General features: G+C 33.5%; 1 protein-coding gene across 1 annotated transcript in view; it reads left to right on the forward strand.

Moving 5' to 3' along the window:
* The first annotated feature begins 19,271 nt into the window (after positions 1-19,271).
* NAT1 (N-acetyltransferase 1) overlaps positions 19,272-20,130 on the forward strand; it is a 297,904-nt gene continuing 297,045 nt past the window's right edge. The window contains exon 1 of the mRNA XM_090404548.1: positions 19,272-19,402. The gene's annotated coding sequence lies outside the window, so the exon portion shown is untranslated. The remainder of the gene's footprint in view (positions 19,403-20,130) is intronic.

The raw sequence follows: 20,130 nt of genomic DNA on the forward strand, positions 1-20,130 counted from the left end.
ACATCGGAGTATGCTTAACATGTTCATTTCGGGGCGCTCGTAGCTAACCAGCCACAAACCCAACCATCTGTCTAAGTGAGCAAATTTACCAGGACAATTCACTTCCTGTCATTGGATTTTTCTTAATCGTTTCTTCTATTGTAACTAATCCCACATTAAGGAGAGGGGGATAGGTGAAAAGGTGTTCTTATCAGAATATATTAAAAAACGAGAATTAGAGAGAATAATATTTGATTATTAGTTACCATACTTGATTTACTAAAAGGAGAGGCATGATTAAAAATATTTTTAGTACTGTAAAATGAAGTATAATTATATGTGCACTTGTTATCTGGGGGTGGAGTGAAGAATATGTGATCTTATGCTCTATACTCGTATATGAATTTATGATGCGCATAGTTTAAATTAAATTATGCGCATCATAAATCCATCTATTCGTATTCAAAAAAAAATATAAATAGATGGAAAGGGATTTGTTTGCGAAATATAAATCACTAACAGCCACTATACTGCAGATGCAAGAAAAAGTAGTAGTTTTATTGTATCACTGAATAAGGTACAAAGACATTTGCAGTCTTTGTAATATATTTGTCAATAAATAGTGCAATTAGAGACAATGGATATAAACGATCCTACCTAATGAAACCCATGTCCCCTCCCACAGAAACTATGCTGCATAGACTCAAGCAAAACCATTTGTTTTACCGCAAAACAGAGCATCTAACTAAAAACAGTTGTCGTAGCAATTGTTCAAATTTTTATTTACATGAAATAAGTGTTTGATTTCATTTGAAATTTTCGATGTCATTAAGACATCACAAATGGCAACTTCAAATAAAAATCTACCGAAAGAGTTGCAACAAACATGCTGCATAAACCTTGGGTCAGTGAGGCAGCCTGACACAGGAAAGCGGCAGTGAAATTCTACCGAAAGTGTTGTCAAATGAAAATGACTAAAAACAGCTAAAAAGGAGTTAAAAATAAAAATTTGAAGCTAAAATTTTAATAGTAGTAGCTGATACTTTTAAGTTACTTTATTCAAGTTGAAGTGATACTTGCATAAGTGGCTAAATACATTTTCCATGTGGTTCTTTTGCGCTTAATTCATCCACGTTTTCACTTAGATTTTCAGCTTTATTATATGTGGCCATCGTTCCAATATTACTCACTGTAGATGCTGGTAAATTATAGTTTGTACAGCACTTGTTGTTACGTCTGAGGCCATACTTGACTGACAAAATAGCTGTCAGCATTGGCAATTTCATCTTGTTTCTTAATTTAGTTTTAACTACATTCATGAAACTAAAAATTCGTTCAATTTCTGCATTAGAATTTGGCAGTATTAATAAATTTATTGCACTCTGAGCAATTCCTTTAAATGGATTCATTCCAGATGCATCTTTATATTCTCCTACTTCAGTCCAGAATAGCTCAGTGTTTTCTATATTTGTCCATTTATTTAAGTAGATAGTATTGTACTAGTATTTAGCAGCAGCAACATCTTTTTCTGTTTTCAGCATTATTTCTAAGATGGGAGTAACAGGTTCTTTTATATGTTTTAGGGTATTGTCAACAGAAAATTAAGACATTCTTAAAATATTCAAGTTTTCAGGCAATCTTTGCTTAATTAAGCTGTTTGAAGAGACCAAGAAGAAAACTGTCTTGCTCTACTAATAAGATTTTGCTCATCATTTTGCATTTTCTTTTGTATCATCAACTGATATTTTTCTTTCAAATCTGTAACCAAGATTTGGATTGGGATCCAAATAGTCATCAATCTAACTAGAGGGTCGACTGTGGATGATGATAGCACTAACATATTAGCAATAGAGCGAATCCAAAGAGAAAGGTCTTCGAATAATCTCATCTTATCCGCACTGTTAGATTCGAAAATTTTGTTAACTTGCTGAACTTGAACTAGAACAGGATGCAAAAATAAAAGGTACAACAGATTCCTTTCATCTTTGTGCATCTCCCACGAAATTTGTAACATTTCTCAGTCACACTCATGACTTCGAAGTAAGTTTTTAATTCCAACCACTGACTGAGAATTCTGTTTACTGCAAGTTCAGTGGAGAGCCACCTTGTTGCATAGTTGCTTACAATTTTCAGAGGAGCATCATTTTCGTTGATAGTTTGATACAGCTCTTTGTATGCTGCTTGCTTTGAAGAAGAATGTGAAAACCACTTATATGTTTCAGCAACTAAAAATTCTAATTTTCTTGGTAGAGATTCTGCACAACTGTGAGACATTGCCAGTTGTAGTGAATGGCATGCTCATCTAATTAAAATTAAAGGCATATATTTTCATATATTCGTCTATTGCCATAACACTGGCATTGTCTGTACCAATTGCAATGAGATTTTTAGTGTCCAGTTCCTTGGTCAAGTGCTCTTTTTTTCAGTGCAGCCACAATACCACCAGTGTCACACTTTCCTAGAACCACCATGCTCAGAAATGTATGTATAATTTTGTTGAATTTCTTGCTATAATAAATGATGGCCATTCCTAAAATCTTATTCACTATGATATCATTTGATTCATCTATTAGCAAGCTGAAATTTTCATCTCCAATGTCTGCAATTAGATCTTCTTCACAATGCTCACTTAGAATATTCTTTACAATTGCAGAGCACTTGGTTCAGTGCATTTTTACCTTTGGCATAATTTGACTATCTGGGATGAAATTTTTGCAAAGATCAACTAGATGATCAGCACTGTTGAATGATGAGTGACAACAAAGAAATAATGCTAACTTACCTTCAAAAGTTCGGGGTCTCATCAGACTTTTTCACAAGCATATTTGTAAATAGGAACAGCCTTATATGGAACTGCAGCAAAACTTAGTGGCCTTTTTGAAGTTCCCCAGGAACTTCAAAAAGGCCACTAAGTTTTTGTGAAGTTCCCCAGGAACTTCACACAACCGCTCACTAAACATTTGCAACCACTCCCTTCTAAATTTTTGCTTGTAAACTTTATTTTTCTCTTTGCCCATTTTTGAAGAAGGGTATACAACTCTTTACTGCAACAATTCGATCAGTTCTTTGAAAACTTCCCACTTGCTATTAACTACCAACCAGAACACTGCAAAGACTAACATGTAGGCAGTGCTGTCAACTTTAAGGCGAAAAAATGGCAGACTGTTGGACCACGTGTATGGTGCTCTCACCAAATGTACAATACAATTCTTTATCAAATGCGAACATCTGGAAAACTTTTAAAACAATTGCTTTAACAGTAAGTTAAAGCAATTGTTTTAAAAAAACAAACAAACATTGTTTTAGAAACAACTAAAAAGAGCTGAAAGAAACTAGTTCTGAAGGAGCTAGATCTAGCTCCAAAAGAGCTAAATTGACAACTAACACACTGTGAAAGCTTTGCGTTAGATTAGCCTGCCCTTACAATGGGGAAGCGGCATACAAATGGTAATGAGAAGTCCCGTTGATACGATAAACGTATAGCTTGAACTTCCCTACTTGAACATGTTAATACATTCATCTTTTAAGGTAAAAGATGTCTTGGAGGGAGTTGGAAAAGTTGAGGGTTGCTTGTTGAGGAAACTGATACTTGAATGTTAGGAAGAGCAGATGTTGTTTTGTGGACTGTAGATGAAATATATTTCATTGTCCTGAGAACCTTTTCTTGTTTAACCTTCAGAAGATTAATTCTCTCAAGTTTATAAGTTTTGATAAAGGTTTGGAAGGCGAGTTAAATAATGGCTTAGCACAACTAACCATGGCTAGTCTGATACCTTTCAACAGCTATCATGCATGCAAGCATTTTGTCTGTTTTACTGATATATCCTCCTTTGGAAGCAGGATTGAGTCCCCATCCCCTAGTATCCATTGCATCTTCACAGAAGTGGGAGCAGTAATTCTATTCCATATTTTCTGATCTCATAAGAGACTACCTTTTAGCAACAGGCCATGTCACTGGAAGAGATCATTTAATGATTGACTAAGTGTGTGTGTGTGTATGTGTTTAACCTGCCAGTTAATGGTCCAGTACAACTGATTGCATAATATTTTGATGAGGAATTGAACTAGCCTTGTTCGTTTCTCTGTCAGATTTTACAGATAATACTTGGGGTTGGGGGAAGAATTTTTAACTTTCATAGTCACCTGTTTTGTTTCTCTTATAATGTTAATGTATAGAACATCTGATATATTGTGTTTACCTTCAGTTACAGCTTTTTTTATTACCTGTTATAAGTTAGTATATTGGGGTTTGGGTTTACAGTTATTAGTTTGTAGAAATTAAATAACTCCCATCCCCATCATCTTGCATATAATACATAAATTACATGTTTCTTCTCTTTCTTTCTTTTTTTTTTAATGTACTATAGAAACTTTGCAATTAAGTTGTTGGTCTAATTTTGCTGGTGGTGGTGTTGGTCAAAACAAACGTAACAACGGACGGGCAGAGAGGACCGGGGGGTGCTTCTCGATGCTCAGGAGGAAGGTAAGACAGGAATTTGAAAATCTTTTTTTTTTTTTTTTTTTTTTTTTTTTTTTTTTTGAAATTTGTAATAACATTCTTATTTTAATACTGATTTATTTTTAAAATTTTTTGCATTATATTTCATGATTTTTATTAGAATTTTTTAAAAAATTTTATTTCTGACTATTCTAACAGAAATAGTGTTCTTTTGTTAGTCATTCAGTGAGTTCAGGCACATGAAAATGGTAATGACACTTTTACAATTAACGTAACTAATATAGTTCACATTTCCAAAACTGGGTATGCAAAAATTTGAACATTAAAAAAAAAAAAAAAAGCTGACTTCGGATTAGTTCATGATAACTGCTGTATGATGCCATAGAAGATTCATATAGTTAGTTTGTTTATACTCCAGTACAATGAATATTGATTAATGGAATTTTAATTATACACTTGGATGGTTAATAGTCTCTCTTTATTTAAAAACAGTGCATTTCTTTACTCCTCGCCTTAATGCATTAAATTCAGTAACCTACTATTTATTTGTCCACATCAGATTTGTTTTGATAATTGCAGGGTCATATAATTGAAGTACAATTATATGATGCTATACTAGATATCAGTTAATTTGAAGGGTCATTGTTTTAGAGGTCGGATAAAAAAAGTCCCTTTGTTTTTATCAAGCCATAGCATTTCAGTTTCTGCTTTTGTTCTAATTTCTCATTAGAAATGTATAATGCAACTAACTTAAAGATCATTTTGTTGGTGCTTTTGTGGTATTTTATTGTGTCCTTAAATGCTGAATCCTGGAATTTTTTCTGTCATTAGTAATTAGAGAAATACATAAATGTACACATACGAGGCTGGTTATAAATATAATTGTATGTTAATGAAAACATTACCTTAAATCATGGTTTTTTAGCTATCGATTTTAATTTGCAGTGGTCTGCTGTTATAATGTCATGAAATCATTGTCAATCTTGCAAAAAAAAAAAAAAGAAAGAATTCCCACGTCCCTTGATAATGATTTCCCACATGATGATTACAGTTGTTTTGATAGCATTCTGGGCAAGCTGATCATTACAAGCTTGGATGCAAAATGTTGCTAGACCTATTTAATGACTACCGATTTCATTCAAATTATCATACTTATCTTTGTCTCTGAAGATTGAATTTTTGCACTCCAGATATTCAAACAGTGAGGTCATCATTTTTTTTTTTTTTAAGATAGTATTATCAGCAACTCAGTGTAATTTCTATCTTCTCAGTTTCCATTGGTCAGGCTGAGAGAAACACAGAGGCATTTACTATTAAGTGATCCAATGCAAATTGTCAACCTAATCAACAGAATACTATTCATTAATTTAAACCATAAACTTGTCCATGTTACCTTTCTACAGAATGCTGTTTTCTCAGCCATTTTGTGTACTGGAGTGATCTCTCTGATTTGTTTAGCACAGTCTGATTTTAGTTTACACTTGTGATCTGAACATCTCTCTCTCTCTATCTGTTCCCACTTTCCCGTTAATCTTGTCCTCACATGCAGCACCAATTGGTTATAGGTTAATTCTACAGCCATCGATATAATGCATTCTACCACCACCAACAGTATTTTATTTTATGTAAATTGCATTTGTATTCATGGCCAGTTTGTCTGCATGCAGAATGAAACACCAAGGGTTTTGTGCGAAAAACTCTGTTACCTACATATGAGATTGGTTAACTCGCCTTCATTTGAAAAAGCCCATATAAGGATTTCTCATGTCATGACAAGAATCAAATTCAGATATTTTCCAGTTGAAGAGAGCAATGTCCCTTAGTTTTGTTTAGTATTACTTACTAAACTAGATGCAAGAAATATTGTTTTAAAGTGAAAGATTGTTATGCTACAATTGAACTAAAAATACTACCACAGTAGCTCTGGATTTGCCCTTTAATCTGCATCTTCCTGATGTATAACTTTTTTTTTACAGTATTACAACACAAAAAACATTAAGTATATAAAGATTGGCTATCTTTATTGACTTGCTTATACAGGGTGTTCCACAAGGGTGTATACAACTTTGCAGGAGAACAGAGAATAATTGGGAAGATGTACAAAAGCTGAGCAAGTGTCATAAAGTAGTGAAATACATAAATTTTTGATCACCTAACTTTATTATCGAATGACAACACTAGATAGCATGATACATCCCCCTCAAAAGTCCGCATTTGAAAATGGGGACTTTTGATGGTGAGAAAATGAAGTCTGCAACACAAGTTCAGGGGAATTTCTGCACACAATACGGCAGAGAACCTCCTAGTAGATGCACTATCTACACGTGCACAAGAATTTTGTGGAAACAGGCTGTTCTGTGCATCATCCAAGGTTAATAGGAAGTGCGTGTGCTGCTGAAGCTGTTGTGGAAAAGTTCAGGAAAGTTTCCAGAGAAGCCATGGAAAGTCAACCAGATGGCATCTCATCAAATTGGAATTGCACATGTAACTGTGTGGCATGTTTTACGACAGTGTCTTTATTTTAGGCACTACAAATTTGCCGTCATACAACATTTGAAGAAAGATGAGAAGATATGACAGGATTTATGTATGGAAATGATCAGAAGGATAGAACAAAACAAGTACATTTTGGACACAGTTGTTTTCAGTGACAAGTGCACTTTCACATAAGTGGGTAAGTAAACACAACTGCAGAATTTGGAGAAGTGAAAATCCACATGTGATCGTAGAACATGTGGGTGGCACCCCCAAAGGCTAACGTTTTTTGCGGCATAAGCAAGAAGAAAGTGTATGGATTTTTTATTCCCCCCCCCCCCCCCCAGAGCTTACTGTTAATGGTGGTGTGTATCTGGACGCCTAAGGACACCTAATACCACAATTAGAAGATAATGACTATAATGGACGCTTACATTTCCCACAAGACAGAGCACTTTCTTGTATGCTCCTTTTGAAACACCCTGTATTTTGCTGCACATTTCAAATGTGCATCTTCAGAGCAAAACTGGTTATAGTCAGTGGTGAGATATAAGGGGCTCATGGGGGCACTTTGTTAAATTTTTCTCAAATTTGCAAGCCCCTTGTTCTTGTTTACTTTTTTTATTTTTCAAAAAAAAAAAAAATTTTTTTTTGAAACATGTTAAGCGACAAACTCATACGGTAACCTTACAAAAATTAGTCTATTCTATTCAGCAGTGTATAGATTATTTGGAATTATTGTTTCAACTCCTCTATAACGAATGCGCCCAAGTTTGAAAATAAAATAAGCACATGGCTATCTTTACCATTCTCCTTTCTGGTAGCCAATCATATGGTAAAACCAGTAGTCAATCAAATCTTTTATAAAAGATTATAAAAGATTTCATTCTTATTATATTTTGATAGTTAAAAAATGTTTTTCTTATGTAAGATAAATTAACACAGTTGATTGTGTGCAAATATTTCATGTTTAGATCATGAAATATTTGTTTAAAAATGATAGCCTTTAGAGGTTGATTGTCATCTCATACTTTTTGATTGGAATTTGTACACAAGCTATATTAATAAACGTTTTTGTTTGAAATACGGCTTTTTTTTGCTTGATGATGCGAGTCCTTGCGATATTAAAATTTTCATAGCTCACCACTGGTTATAGTCAGCAAATATGACAGTTGAAATTATAATGGAGAAAGAAATAAAAAAAAAGTCCTAAGTTGGCACCATCTAATGTTGTAATGTTTATAGCCAAAGTTATTACAGTTGTTGAATTTAAGATGACTCTCTTCCAAACTTTTGGCACATTATTGCTTCCTTACGTGTTATGGCTAGTGGAATGTTTAATAGCTATTGCTGACTCTAAAAAATAGTCTGACTTGTACTGACTTCTGTATAGCACATTCGTTTTCTATCAAATCCTGTCTGAAGGGATATCTAAATGGTCTGCTGGTGCTGCCTTGCCATAATGATAGCAGATGTATTTCTTGTGTTCTGAGGCAGATGATTAAGGGATCCCGCTGTCTGTCCATAGCAGCTAAATTACAGGGCACTTTATATTCCAGGATGTGCTAAAGGATGGAGTTTAGGAGACTGGATTACAGTTGCTGGTTCGAATGTAGTGGGAAGGTTATATTTTATTAGTACTAGCTATCTTTTCAGATCTATCCCAAATGTAGAGAATAGGAATAGTGGTGCTTTGCCTTTGTGTGTTTGGGGAGGCGAAGTAAGTGAATTATCCCTTATGTTATTCTGAAATAGTGAATTATCTCTTATGTGATTCCATATTTGAATTGATTAAGTGATAGTTAATTACTCTCAAATCTCCTTAATATTTTATTCATTGTGCTAAACAGAACTATTGTAGTTATATCCAATTACTAATTGACGAAATGATCTGAACCCTCAATTATTATTATGGGCTACTCCATGGAGTCCTTAGACTCATCAAGGGAGGCCCTAAACATCATTTCAAGCACTAGCAAACATTTGCACAGTATCTATCATATTTTGCTTTGAACTCATTCACCACTCTTCAAGTAAAAAAAAAAAAAAAAAAAAAAAAAAAAAAAAAAAAAAAATCTTGTTCTATAACTACACTCTTGCTCAGTTTCCAAGGATGGCCCCTAGTTCTCGCCACCAGACCTGTTCGGAAAAATTTTCTCTATATTAATCTTGTAACAACCCTTCAGTAATTTCTATGTCTCAATCATATCACTCCTTTTCTGCCTGTCAGCCAACCTGTAATCCACCTTTATCAACACTGCATCTAGACAACTGCATATAGTTGTCCAGATGGGATGTCTTATCAAGGCTTGATAAAGAGGAATAATAACCTTTTGTCTCTACTCATGAAAGTATTTTTCAGTAACCAAGTAATCTGATGAGCTGCTTCAGCCACTTTTTTCTGGAGTACAGTTCTGTCAGTGTTGTATGTATAGCTGGTAATCTTTTAACCTCAAAATGCATAACTTTACTTTGCCACATTAAACTGATATCCATTTTCCTTTGCCCAGACTCTCAGTCTATCCAAATCATTATGCAAAATTTTATCATTTTGTGTTTGTATTAACTATTGCTCTACTCAATTTTGCATCATCGGCAAACAACAGAACAGTTCCTCTCAGATCCCTTCCTATATCATTAATGTACAAATTAAACTGTAGCAGACCAAGCCCTGTGGCACACCACTAGTCACAGGCCTTCTTGGGACTCTATCCTGAAAAAACTACTCTGATAATTATTTATCAACTACCTTTTTATCCACCTCACCAACTCATGTGCTGCAGTTTATTGATTAGAATTCCATGTAATATCCTGTCAAAGTCGTTTGAAAAGTTCAGTATCACTGTAAACCCATCACCTTTATCCGACTCGGCTGTCACTGTGTTATCAAACATGAGCCATGATGCACAACTACACTTCACTAAACCATGTGCCCCCCCCCCCTCATACTGTATCCCATTTTGTTTATCCATGCATGTAATTTGCTCTTAACTAACTTCTCCAGTATCTTGACAACAACTGATATGCTGATTGGCAGTAATTTGCAACATCAGTCTTAGAGTCTCCTTTATGCATTAGAACTAAACACACTGGACAAAAAATTATGGAATGCAAACTTTATTCCTTAATGTTGAGTTAGATCATCACCTGTTTTAATTACAGCTTGGATTTTTTTAGCATGCTGTCAATATGACTCATTATCACATGCATATCAAGTTTATTCCACCCCGTGCTTAAAAGATATCTTAATTCTGCCAAATTTGCAGGTTGTTGATGTTTCTTTTTTATGGCCCTTTCTAACATCTCCCAGATTTTTTTTTAATAACATTCAAATTGTGTGAATTGGCTGGCCAGTTGAGATGTGAAACGTCTTTCTCATGTTCTGCAAAATAGTCCTGTACAATTCTAGCTTGATTAACATGAGAGTTATCATCTGTAAACTCAGGATCCACTGTGTGCTCCTTGTTCAAAAACTGAACAAATGGCAATACTTCATTATTTAAAAGTGTCAGATAATCAATGGATTTCGTGTGATTCGACACCTCAATGAATGGGCCAACTCCAGCACTTGAAATACAGACTCAAACATGACACTGCCACCTCTGTTTTGCACAGCTCTTTGGACACATTCAGGGTTAAATGCTTTTCTGCCTTCTGCATGATCCTGGAGTGGCTATCATTAGAATAAAAGCAGAATCTGCATTTGTTGGACCATATTATTCACCTCCACTGGTCAATGGTCCAGTAATGATGTTGTTTTGCACAAGTGAGGTGATTTTTCTTCTGGACAGTTAACTTAGGATGTATCTGGGCAACACAACTGAAAATGCCTAACCCATGCATTTCTCTCTCTAGTGTTCATTTTGAAACTGGTTTGCTGGGTCCAGCACTGTACTGTTGAAACAGTTCTTGATTAATCTGGAAATGTTCAGCTGTTGCTAGTCATTCCTAATTTATCATAGAGCTTTTACCACAGCTGCTCCACCTACGGTGATAGCTTCCATACATCTTCCACTATAGAGGGACACTAATGACTGTGGATTCAGGCACTCCAACAAACTTCTCCACCTCTTGCAAGGAATGTTTATGTTCTCGGCCAAAAACAATGGCATCCTTTTGCTACTCGGTAAGGTCACTTTTTTTTTTACGACCCATTGTACCTATAAAAGAGCATACAGAATGGTACAGATGCATTCAACACCTCACATCCATAATCATATTAAAGCACTTTTACTCTACTTATGTATGACTCTTTACATTCATCAACTTTAAAATTATGTACATGTTTCAATCAGCATTCCATACTTTTTTTTTTGTCCGGTATGCTTATTTTCCCCCTTTTCTATCCCCTTGGGACTAACTCAGAGCTGAGACTTAAAGGTATGTTATCCTTCTGACTAAAGTACATGTGTTCTCTATCTCTAGTTGATCTCTGATAAATGTAGATATGTCTGTCATTTGTCTGAATAATGTAAGTTGCATCTCCATTTGCAGCATGTTTCACCTTCACAGTCATTTTCGAAAGATCCACCATATTGAGTGCAGATGTGTAACAGTCTTTTAACTATGCACTGTTGCTGGAGTTATGTTTTATGTGTTTAGAATTAATCCTTTCCTTTGTCATTTTATTCATTTACTTTTCCATTTATCTTAATAATTCATCAAATATGATGCATCTGTTCATCTAGATCAAAAGCGTCTTAACTGTGGGTCTGACTCCATATGGAATCATGTAACTGAATGTGGGGGTGACGAAAAATTGGTTCTGAACACACACAACGTGCACTTTGCACTGCGTATGCTGTCATGCTACGTAATGCCAACAAATGCTGCCAGAAACACCTTAGCTCAGATTCGGAACTATTGTGTGTTATGAATTGCAGTGTTTTTACAAAGTTTTCTGCTCTTATAGAAACATAATAGTTTAATTATGGAAAATAAAGACTTTTAATATTTTCCTACCATCATAAACCGAAAAATTTTTTTCGTTAATGGATAAGTGGCTGAAATTAGACAGAACACGTAAAAATAGACTGAATTTAGACAGAACACTGCTGATGATAATACAGCAGTCTTTGACAAGAAAAAGAAAATATTATTATTATTATTATTACGGGTATCTCCATGGAGTCAGTAGACTCATCGTGGGAAATATGTCAAATCATTTTTTCAATACAGTTTCAATAATCATTATGGTATGGAAAAATCTCTTTGCTTAATTTGTAATGAAGTTTTGGCTGCAGAGAGCATGAAACCAGCCAAACTAAAACGATATCTTAATACCAAGCATGAGCGTACTGCAATAAACTAAAGGAATATTTTAAACTACTTTTAAAATCTTCAAATAAAGAAAAACAATGTTTTGAGAAATTTGTTACTGTCAATGAAAAGTATTTACTTGCATCTTACAAAACTTCTTAATTATTTGCAAAAACTAAAAAGCCCTACACGATAGGAGAAGATCTCGTGTTACCTGCTGCTATTAAAATGTCAGAAATTGTTCATGGGAAAATATAAGGGAATGAAATTCATAAAATTCTTTTATCGAATGATAAAAGAATTTCCAAAAGAATTACTGAAATTAGTAATGAGCAATTCCAGCAGTTTATTACCAGGCTTAAGGGCAGCCCAAAGTTTGCAATTCAGTTAGATGAATCAACTGACTATTTCTAACATGGCACAGTTGTTACTTTATGTAAGATATGTGTATGTATGAAGGAAGCATACATGAGGAATTATTGTTTTGTTGGCCTTTGAAAGGGCACACGAGGCGAAGATATATATCTTAAAGTCAATGAATTTTTCACAAATGAAGGTTTTACAATTGAAAAATTGCATTGGAGTCTGTATAGACGGTGCTGAAGTAATGATGGGCAAGAATGTTGGATTTGTAGCAAAAGTTAAAGCTACTGGCAATGAACATGATAGATGAAATAGATTGCATGATCCATCGGGAGGAACTCGTAGCCCAAAAAAATATCACCAGAGTTAGATGTTGTGTTTCGCGATACTATCAAAATCATTAACTTCATTAAATCAGTGCCCTTAACAGTCATTTGTTTTCAAACCTTTGCAAAGACATGGACTCGGATTACAAAAGCTTATTACTACATGCAGAGATAAGGTGGCTCTCAAGAGGGCAAAGTTTAATTGAAATTGAAAGATGAAGTTGTTATATTTTTGACTGAGCAGAATCCGATTTTGTTAATTTTTTTCATAATGACTTATGGCTTTCAAAACTGTTATTTGTCGGATATTTTCGGAAAAACTCAGTGATTTAAACATGTCGCTTCAAGGAAAAAATTTTAGCATTTATGTTAAAAGATAAAATTGAAAGTTGTACTAAAAAAGTTAACATATTGAAGAATAGGCTGGAAAATGGTTCTTTAGAAATGTTTACAGCTACAGATGATTTTATAATTGAAAATAACCTTCCCAAAGATTTAATTGTAAGAGTTATAATTGATCATCTGAAGTACCTGGAGACAGTTTCAGAAATACTTCCGTTTAAATTTTGATTCTAAAAAACTAAGCTGGGTTCATAAACCATACACAGTTGAAATCAAAAACGTCAGTCATCTGCCATTAAAATTTCAAGAAGAATTTGCTGAGTTACCAAACGACAAAGGTTTAAAACTTGAGTTTCCTAAAGAATCGTTAAATGAATTTTGGCTTGGGATTAGGACAGAATTTCCAACAATTTCTGAAATGGCCCTAAATATAATTCTGCCATTTTGAACTACGTATTTATGTGAAGCATCGACGATCATAAAATCAAAATATCGATCGACTCAGAAAAATGTTGAAGATGCTCTATGTCCTGCAGTATCAAATATTTAGCCAAGATTTAATTCTTTATGTAAAAATAAACCATCACATCCATCTCATTTGTATGCAAATTTGCTTTCATCTTTAATAAATAGTAAAATTTATATGCATAACAAAGAATTGTTTTAAAATAAATTTCTTTATGATTTATTATCAGTAAATGTTTGATTTATATACCTATATACCTGGGGTCGTGTAAAAGTTTTTCGGACGAAAAGGGATTGAGAGTGGAAAAAGTTTAAGAAGCCTTGATCTAGATTTTTGTTTTATCTTCATTGGATCACAGCATATATTGATTATAATTTGAAAAATCTTGAATATTTTTGACAATTTATTGTGGCTGAAAAACATCTTTCTTTGTTAAAATAGTTGAAATAGATACTCTAAGCTCATTCAAGTGTAGAACAATTTACTTAAAATAAAACTAACAATAGTTATGTTCACTTCACCTTTCCAACCTGTGCATTTATTATAAGAACGTGCAAGGGAATTATCAGTTCTCTGACCACTGTTTAATTTAAGCCTCGGCTCAGTACTGGAAAGGTGCCAATGAAAAAGGTAGTAATAACTAAAAGAAAAATATGTCCAGTTTAAGAAAAAGAAATGGCTACAGCTAGTAAAATCTCACCTGAAGAATCAGTTTATTAAAGATGAAGACTTTTTGAAATTGGTAAATCCAACATTCAAAATCCCTTTTTGTGATGAAAAGTAGAATTGTTCTTTGAGCAAGCAGGAAAAAGGCAGATATTGGAAGGTGGACAAATAATCAATTGTTACTAATTAGATTGACAGGGAAAAGCAAATACTTATTTCTATTGCTGATGAGTACTAATGACTATATGATACATTCAAGAAACTATTAACTGCACAATATGCAAAAGCAAGATAGGTTAGTGAAGATATTCAGAAGATATATCAATGTATTCATGGGAGAAAAGAACTGTTCTTGAATATTATAGTAGATTACTAAGCACTGCAAACTTATTAAAGATATCTGATGAGAAACCATCCCTTGAATGGCTCTTGTTCCATCAATTTAGATATGGAATTAGAAAACAAAAGATTCAGTTCATAAAAAGCATGTTAAAGACAATCAAAGTAGTCATGGAAAAAGTTTAGACTAAGAGACATTTTTCCAAAAATGGCAACTAAAGACTTTTATTGCCTTGACTGAGTAAATTTGTGTTTGTCTACAACTAAAAATAATTTAGGAAGAAAAATCAAAAGAAAACACAAGGAACAGAAAAATTACAAAAAAAGTCATAATTGGTATATCTACAGCAGGTGTTTCTGGATTATGTAAAATAATAAATAACAAAAAAAAAAAAAATTAAATCAGCCCACTTGCATTATTGATGTTCTATAAATTCACAATTTTTTGTTATTTGAAGTCGCATAAAAAAAACTTATAAGAAACTTAATTGGAAAATAAAAAAAAAGCTACTCGAATGAAACAGTAATTAAATTGTAACTGTTTATCATCAGTTATTTTCTTTGTATTTATTTTTATTTTTTATGAATTTCATCTATGAAAGATATTTAGTACTGTAAAATTCGATGCGGTGAAATTTTATATAAAGATTTACCAACATCGATTTTTACAGAGGTCATAAATCTCTATTTTAAAGAAGTGCTGATTGTCAACCTGTAAAGCTAACTAACAAAAAGAATGATATGGAAATTGTTCACAAATTATGAAAATATTGTAAAGGTTAATATTGTGCATTTTGTTGGTTTCATGTAACAGAATGTTAAAAGTAATTCCTTAAGTTAAGGGGTTAAACTGTCTTACTTTGGCCAAACAGGCAGGACAGCGAATATCAGAATTTTGGAACACAAGGACTACATCAGTTTTCACAAATACAGTCATTCTGGGCTTGCGGACCATGCTCTGGATACACGCCACAGAATACGGTGGAAGAAAGCTACAGTGATACACCGTAGCAAATACAAATTTGAAAGACTTTATGGAATCAGCCTCAGCCCTAAGAAATTCTCCAAACCTCAACAAATTTGGTTGTATGCGACTGCCCCAAATTTGGTAGGCCTACATCTGCAGACCTTCAGCCCAACGGCCAAGAACACCTACTTAGCCCGCTAGAGGGCACCATCAGGACTGTTAGGAGAACAATAGCTTCATCTCTTCTTTCCCAGTTTCTGTGTTGTAGTGCCTACGTGCACGTAACTTTTTTGTAAGTTCCTTTAGAAAATGGCAATGTGACATTGCCGAAATATCGGAAAATATTTATTAAAGTTTAATTTAATTTATATCCTTAACTACGTTGTTCTATTCCTTAAGTGTTTTAATAATGCATAACCAACGTATAAGCCTGTCTACGAGAATTAAGTTAAGGGGATTAGACAAGCTTATGTTGGCTACTTAAAAGTGAACAAAGGTATTGAAGGTCATTTCAGATATAGAGAATTTTGCCGCCAAATCTGAAGGTCAAGACAACAGTGATATCAGTTATTTACAGAAGATTTTGGGGGATCTCTGAACCTAAAAACAAGGAGCTTCTGAATCATATAAAAGAGGTCTTGAGAACCTGGAGCAGGAGTTCTGGATTTTTTTTTTTTTTTGTTTTGCTGTAGTTAGCCAGATTGTGACCCCTAGGCACGGGGAGAAAGCCCAGGAGAGGAAGATCATTCTACAAAGATGTATTTTCAGTAGCAGAACGTGCCACGTGCATCAAGATATGCGGCTTCAACAATAGGTCCAAAACTGACGGTGAGCTATGCTACAAATCCTGGATGAGGACTACACCAGGATGACTGCCAAAATCCATTCAGTAAAGGCTAGGATATAGGACCAAGGAAAGCAGTCAGCAGAACTGCCACAAAAATCTTCAAGACTGGCAGGACTGTATATGTTTCTATGAATTTGTGAGTAGATTCTAATATATTAACGCTGAGATAGTGATTAAGAATTATATGCCTGCTGAACGCAGCTTTGTTAAAATAATTGTATAAGTCGCTATAAGAAGTAACCGAGGCTGAAAAATAAGTAGTATATTTATTGAGAAGAATGTTAGCCAGTGATATTGATTGTAATTGCCTAGATTTTGTTAAGCAAGTTATTCAAGCATTGTGAATTGCAGGTCTAAATTGTAAGATTATGAGTTAAATTTAAAAATAGGTATTAGAGAGAAATTGTTTAATGTGTATCATATTGTATAGTGCTTAAGGTAAAATAAACATGTTATGTTTGTTTAAAACTATAGCCTGATCTTTGACTAATGCACTACTGTCTCACAAAAATAACTGAACCTGTGTGCTTAAATTAGAGAAATTGCCACGACTGACTATTTAAGGTATTATATTTTAGAAAGTGATCTCTTCTATAAGTGTTATAACCATTATTCCCGTGCTATAACATTAATTCAGGGTAGCACAGTTGAAAAACAAATAAATTTTCCCTGAATTATATTGCTTCGGAAATAGTTAACTGTAACCATGAGTTGCCTATTCTAGAGGCCTTTTCACTAACAGCGCTAATACTTGTAGGAAATATAAGCAATCCCAAGTGGGGAGTAAATTAACCGGCAGAGAGTTAGAAGTACACATAGGAAAGATAGTGGAAAAAGAGTAGAATTAATGCAAATGCGAATCAGCTGACATCGACATAATTTGATAAAAATAAATTAATCGACATAATAATTAACATAAAATATAACAGTACATTATAAGTATCAAGGGTGGGTTTAATGGTTTTTGATTATCCATTAAAACCTAATTAAGAACCAAAAAACATGGAATTATGGCACTGTCTTGTTTTTAGCATATTCATTAAGAATTTTGATGTCATTCAGTAAATATCTTTAAAAACATCTAAAAACAAACTATTTGGGAGGGGAGTTGGCTGAAATATGCCATTTTCAGGTTTTCAAAATTTGTATCAGAAGAGTCAAGATTCAAGATAACCTATTTTATTTTCTTTCTTCCCTTTAATTAAATCAGCTCCCTTGTGTTATTGATGTTCTATAGATTCACAACTTTTTGTCATTTGAAGTCGCATAAATAAAAAAAAAAAACTCATAAAATGAAAAAGCTGCTTGAATGAAACGGTAATTAAATTGTAACTGTTTATCACAAGTTATTTTCTTTGTAAAATATATACATGTTTACACAAGAATATTATTTAATTTGCCAAATATTTCAGTTTGAATATTACAGACCATTTTCAGTGGCTACCTAGGAATAGTTTTAAAAAACAAGGTGTAATATGAACAATTGATCATTCACAAATAGAACGAGCGCGTGATGTCATATCGCTAATTATTAAAAGAGTAAACATTTTTTTATCAGTCATGATTAAATTAAAGATATTAATTCAGAAATTCATGTAATAATCTTAAATAACATGAGACTAATATAGAAAATTTAAAAAAAAAATAATGTGTTATCCTGATTAAACTTTCCCAAATTTTTGATACAGATATATAGTCATTACGATTCAAGTTAGGACGTTGAAGTAAGGCCTCCACACTTTCTTTAAATAAACGTTCAAATTTATAGCGACATCTGTGTAGGAGGAGAGTCTTGGACCAAAGGATGTTGTGGCTTGTTTCTATTCCGTGCTGTGCTAATCCAGATTTCTCGGGTTTGTTGTGTTGAATGGATGATTGATGCTCTTCAATTCTTTTTTCTATAGAGTGTCCAGTTTAATATTCAAGACTACACAACATCTTTTCGATTCTTACAATCCAACACAAAACAGCAAAGATTCAATATGGCGAGTTCCAATTCCTTACATTTCTGGGATTTCAGAACCAATTTCAAGAATTCTGAAGAAATATGATTTAACAGCCACTTATACACCTATTAACAAATTATCCACCCATTTTCCTTCTTCTAAAGATGCAACACAACAAACCCAAGAAACCTGGATTAGCTCAGCATGGAATAGAAGCAAGCCATGACATCCTTTAGTCCAAGACTCACCTCCTACACAGATGTCGCTATAAATTTGAACATTTATTTAAAGAAATTGTGGAGGCCTTACTTCAACATCCTAACTTGAATCGTAATGACTGTATATATATATCAAAAATTTGGGAAAGTTTAATCAGGATAACACATTAATTTTATTTTATTTTTTATTTTTTTTAAATTTCCTATATTAGTGTAATGTTATTTAAGATTATTGCATGAATTTCTGAATTAATATCTTTAATTTAATCATGACTCTGATAAAAAAAAAAAAAAATGTTTACTCTTTTAATACTTAGCGATTTGACATCACACAGCTCGTTCTATTTGTGAATGATCAATTGTTCGTATTCCACCTTGTTTTTTAAAACTATTCCTATGTAGCCACTGAAGATGGTCTGTAATATTCAGACTGAAATATTTGGCAAATTAAATAATATTCTTGTGTAAACGTGTATATATTTTATAATCCTAATGTTTCAAGTATCTTTAAAGAATCATATTTTCTTTGTATTTATATTTATTTTTTATGTGAATTTATTATTGTTTTTTTCTGTGTGCATCTGCCTGTCTATAAATATGCTTATGTATATATAGGGACGAACCTCCTCGTCCAGTTACCACTAGCGTAGGCTCTGCTGCCATTCGCAGATGGGTACCTCCAAGCAGCATTAGACGAGATGCAATCACCCCAGAAGAAAAAAATGATCTCGTATTTCGAAAAGTGCGAGGGTAAAGTTTACTTTTCTTATTTGTACTTTATTAAATAAATTTATTCTGATTTATTCTAAATTTAAGCAAGTTTTAATTATTACAAAATTTATATAATATAGTGTAACCAATTACTGGATGGTCATGTTTTACTTGTTCAAATAATTGAATAACACACACATCCACAGTCCATTTAAAATACTTTGACCACTATCCTAACTCTTGTTATTAGCATAGACTATATAAAATCTTTGAATGTTGCAGTAGGTATACTTTACCATTTCACCAGGGTTGATTCAATGATCTGCTTATGTTGAGAGATTCAAATTTTACATGATTCAGATCTAGTGAGTTTAGCATCCATATCGAAGGTATGTTTGAACCACTTTAAAAAGATACTGGAAATATGGCACATCATATTATCTTGGTGGAACATATTTGTGCCATCTGGGATGACATTCATCGTGAAGGGCTGTACCGGATAGCCCAGTGGAAAAGTACTTTGTAGCATTCATGGTGCAGTCTGTAGGTATCAGTTTTCCTGAAATTTCCCATACCATTACCATTAGCCTATTGTTGCCTCACCATGACGATAGGATAATTTCTCTCCACAGGTTTTCATGTAACCTACTGCCCACATGGCATAGCTAGAAACAAGATTCACCCAAAAGAAAAAGACAACTTTCTTTCCACTCTTTATTAGACCAGTGATATCTCTCAAATTCAAAAATGTAGATATGGTTGATTAG

Source organism: Typopeltis vanoorti, chromosome 15, assembly GCF_054136105.1.
Source record: "Typopeltis vanoorti isolate ZY-2024b chromosome 15, IOZ_Tvanoo_1.0, whole genome shotgun sequence".
Classification (NCBI taxonomy): Eukaryota; Metazoa; Arthropoda; class Arachnida; order Uropygi; family Thelyphonidae; genus Typopeltis; species Typopeltis vanoorti.